The 4,870-nt window shown below is 42.8% G+C and overlaps 1 pseudogene; it reads right to left on the bottom strand.

Annotated features, from left to right (window-relative positions):
- Positions 1 to 612: 612 nt before the first annotated feature.
- On the bottom strand, positions 613 to 1,387 carry LOC143487502 (uncharacterized; annotated as a pseudogene).
- Positions 1,388 to 4,870: the final 3,483 nt, after the last annotated feature.

Consider the following 4,870-nt stretch of genomic DNA (forward strand, 5'->3'; position numbering starts at 1 on the left):
GAGGGCCCTGACGGTTCCCCACTGGTCAAAGCTGAACATCACGGTAATCCTAACATCTGGCTATCACCCTCAGGCTAACGGACAGGTGGAGCGCGCTAACCAGGAAGTGGGGAAGTTCCTGCGCACGTACTGCGGCGAACACGCGGATACGTGGTGCGCTCTCCGGCCCTGGGCCGAGTACGCACAGAACTCCTTCACACATTCCAGCACGGGGAGGACTCCCTTTTAGTGGGTATTTGGTCACCAGCCTCCTCTGTATCCTTGGAATACCACCTTCTCCAATCAGCCCATCGTGGAGGAGTGGAGTACATTTGCATACAGAGTGCATTTCCACACAGGACTGCCACCTTTAGGGTGAAGTCTACAAACCTTCTCAGTGAGTGATGGAACTCTTACCTTGTTAACATAATCTTTCCCAGCACACAAGCTGAAAAATTTGACTAAACATGCCACACAAACACACTGATATAACTAAAATACAAATGGTCAGTTTTATCCCATCACTATGGGAACCTCTTGAGGTAAACCACCATTTGTTGCCCCCCATGGTTTTATGGAGGAACACCAGATTCCCCCACAGGAACACATCTGAGCACTTCTACAAATCCCCCCTCAGGGATGCCAAAATGTCGAAACATCACTGGCCCAAGAGTGAGTGAGTGTCTCTGTCATAGTGGAGTGAAGGGCAGTGATGTGCTTCCTGAAATAGCAGAACTGGATCAGGGTGATGGCGAGTATTAAAGAACTGGCCAGGACGCATCCCCGGAAAACCCAGTACCACCAGGTATACATGTATTCCGCTGAAAGGATTGAGGCACTGGTTAGGATTCTCACCGTCTCGCTGGCGAGATGCACTTCCACTTGTGCTTGACGAAGATGATAGCTGGTTGTCTGAATCAGGCGCTGAACCAGCTGTAAAGTGTCTGTGAGAGGTTTTGTGCTTTCCTCGTAGAAAGTGTCTTCCCACCATGGAGAAACATCAATGACCATTGGTACTCTACCCAGAATGCTTCAAGATCCCATTTTGAAGTCATCTCTCACCTCTAGACAGAATGAGTGATTGGCAGGGCACAGAACAGAACCCATAACTGAAAGATGTAATTTCACTTGGATGGAGTACCCATGCAACGAATGAACATTGATCAACTTAGTATAATTTGAAGAGACAGATAGTAATGTACTGCATGTACAGATTACATAACTGGATGTTTCATGGAAGCAAGAATGTGTAGTAAGCAACATTTCAGAACCCTTTACAGTCATAACCAGTGACCTGATCCCATTTGACAACCTGATACCTGATAACTGTACTCAATGAACCTATAGTGGCGGAACCTGGAAAAATTAGCTTGGGGTGAATAAAAGGGTAAGTTGCATTCGTTTCCATTGTACATCATAATAGTGCTTGTCACATCCAGCTCCGCCCTCATCCCTTGCTCCGCCCTCCTCCCTTGTCCCGCCTAGCTTCCCCATTCCCTTGGTTTCCCTTCTGTCTGTCATGGCCCTGTCCCCAGTGTTCCCACCTGTGTCTCGTTTATGTAACCCTTGGTGTCACACACCGTTAATTATAATAAACTTGGGACTACGCCACCTTCAACTAGAGGGAAACCAATCAGTAACGTTTCACCTGCACTAGGTTACTGCCAGCGAAAATGTTGGACTGCAGAGGCTGAGATGCGCAGATCATTTATTATACAAGCGTTCATCATTGGGATCTGTTATTGTTTTAATGACTGCTACTTTAGATGCACTAACAGTTCTAACCCTGTTAGTAAAAAAAACTAACATTTGTTGGCAATACAGAAACAGTATTACATGTAATATTTACTCTCTCCCAGCAAACAACAGATATTTTACAGTAACATCTGTTGTTTCCTTAGTCAGTTCATTTTTACTGTAATCTGCTTCATTTGGACTTTTTTTCAAATTTACATTTTTGTCAACATACTGTCTACACAATGAGTGATATTTACTGTTAGGTACTATATGGAATGTAGATTAGACAAAAAAGGAGTCAGTAACAGTTTTGCAGTAAAGGTTATATTTTACTGTATTAGGGATATTACTGTAAATTGTGGCCTAACCTAAAAAAATATTACCGTAATCGTAAACATAATTAGCCATGGCCCCATATGTGTAAAAAATACACATATACAAAAAAGGGGGAAAAAATGGATACAAATCTGAAAATTCTTGTTACATGTAATCTAAATGGTCTTCAGCAATTAGCCACATGTTTTCATCCACATCACATCTGATGTTGGCCCTTACCATGCACCTGGGATAGAAAAGCTTGGTATGCCTTATTCACCCCTGGCAGTCTTCAGATGAAATGTCTCTGCAGCCGGGATCCATTGCATCCAGGAGGGACATTTGGTCATGGGGCAGATGATCATACACCTTCCACCTCCAGACTGAAAAAAGTTTCTTAGTGGGGTTGAGGAGAGGCGAGTAGGGCGGGAGGAAAAGGGACATCACTCTTGGATGGTCTATAAACCAGTTTGTGATGAAATGATAATGACAATGCTACATGGTCCCATCACAAATGTCCTCATGTTTCCTCCCACCTCTTCCATTTCTGCTTCTGGAACCAGTTGTTGGTAGAGTTCATTCAAAAACGAAAGGAGGTCACTGTTATAGGGACCAATTTGGCATTTGTGAAGGACCAAACCAGCACTTGAGATTGCAGGACAAATTGTTATATTTGCTCCTCTTTGACCCGGTACATTACTGTACTTCATTTTATTTCATTGATCTATATGTGCAAAAAATGTGTATTACAGTAATAGCTTTTCAGCTGCCTTTGTTTTTGCAGAACTTTGAATTTTATACAATATTTAAGGTTTTGAACATTAGGTTTTCATTTTTGACATGCTGTGTGCAAGCATTTGTAAATAAGACAAAAATGATCCAGAATTTTGTTATTGGATAACTGTATAGAAAATGTAAGCATTATAGAAACATGTAAAATGACTGCATTTTGTGCAAAAACAACATGAATTGTACTAATTGTATAGCCACTGAAGACTGATGTTGTGTTCACTGTGTTTAAAGTTTTGAAAATGTGACTACAGATTGAACAAACGCATGTTAGCAGTCGTAAAAAACTGTAATAAATCTCACTCTCCTCAGCGATTGTGTCCTCCTCCCCGCTCTGCAACACGCAAAGCATTACAGGTGTGTTGCCCTAGGTGTATTCCAGATCTATACAGTGGGGAAAATAAGTATTTAGTCAGTCACCAATTGTGCAAGTTCTCCCACTTAAAAAGATGAGAGAGGCCTGTAATTGACATCATAGGTAGACCTCAACTATGAGAGACAAAATTGAGAAAATCATTTTGTCTGACTTTTAAAGAATTTATTTGCAAATAATGGTGGAAAATAAGTATTTGGTCACCTACAAACAAGCAAGATTTCTGGCTGTCACAGACCTGTAACTTCTTTTTTAAGAGGCTCCTCTTTCCCCCACTCATTACCTGTATTAATGGCACCTGTTTGAAGTCGTTAACAGTATAAAAGACACCTGCCCACAACCTCAAACAGTCACACTCCAAACTCCACTATGGTGAAGACGAAAGAGCTGTCGGAGGACACCAGAAACGAACTGTAGACCTGCACCAGGCTGGGAAGACTGAATCTGCAATAGGCAAGCAGCTTGGTGTGAAGAAATCTACTGTGGGAGCAATAATCAGAAAATGGAAGACCTACAAGACCACTACTAATCTCCCTCGATCTGGGGCTCCACGCAAGATCTCAGCCCGTGGGGTCAAAATGATCCCAAGAACGGTGAGGAAAAATCCCAGAACCACAAGGGGGGATCTAGTGAATGACCTGCAGAAAGCTGGGACCAACGTTACAAAGGCTACCATCAGCAACACACTACGACACCAGGGACTCAGATCTTGCAGTGCCAGACGTGTCACCCTGCTTAAGCCAGTCCATATCCAGGCACGTCTGAAGTTTGCTAGAGAGCATTAGGATGTTCCAGAAGAGTATTGGGAGAATGTCATATGGTCAGATGAAACCAAAGTAGAACTATTTGGTAAAAACACAACTCGTCGTGTTTGGAGGACAGTGAATGCTGAGTTGCATCCAAAGAACACCATACCAACTGTGAAGCATGGGGGTGGCAACATTGTGCTTTGGGGCTGTTTCTCTGCAAAGGGACCAGGACGACTGGTCCGTGTACATGAAAGAATGAATGGGGCCATGTATTGTGAGATTTTGGGTGCAAACCTCCTTCCATCAGCAAGGGCAATGAAGATGAAATGTGGCTGGGTCTTTCAGCATGACAATGATCCCAAGCACACTGCCAGGGTGTGGCTTCGTAAGAAACATTTCAAAGTCCTGGAGTGGCCTAGCCAGTCCCCCGATCTCAACCCCATCGAAAACCTTTGGAGGGAGTTAAAAGTCCGTGTTGCCCGCCGACAGCCCCAAAACATCACTGCTCTAGAGGAGATCTGCATGAAGGAATGGGCCAACATACCAGCAACAGTGTGTGCCAACCTTGTGAAGGCTTACAGAAAACGTTTGACCTCTGTCATTGCCAACAGAGGATATACAACAAAGTATTGAGATGAACTTTTGTTATTGACCAAATACTTATTTTCCACCATTATTTGCAAATAAATTCTTTAAAAGTCAGACAAAATGATTTTCTCAATTTTTTTTTCACATTTTGTCTCTCATAGTTGAGGTCTACCTATGATGTCAAATACCGGCCTCTCTCATCTTTCTAAGTGGGAGAACTTGCACAATTGGTGACTGACTAAATACTTATTTTCCCCACTGTATGCATCTGTTTCTGCCTAAATGCCAAAGTAATACTTACTTAATAACTGTTGTCAGATGACACCTTATTACATGTAAA

The sequence above is a fragment of the Brachyhypopomus gauderio genome, unplaced genomic scaffold (assembly GCF_052324685.1).
Source record: "Brachyhypopomus gauderio isolate BG-103 unplaced genomic scaffold, BGAUD_0.2 sc47, whole genome shotgun sequence".
In the NCBI taxonomy this organism is placed as follows: Eukaryota; Metazoa; Chordata; class Actinopteri; order Gymnotiformes; family Hypopomidae; genus Brachyhypopomus; species Brachyhypopomus gauderio.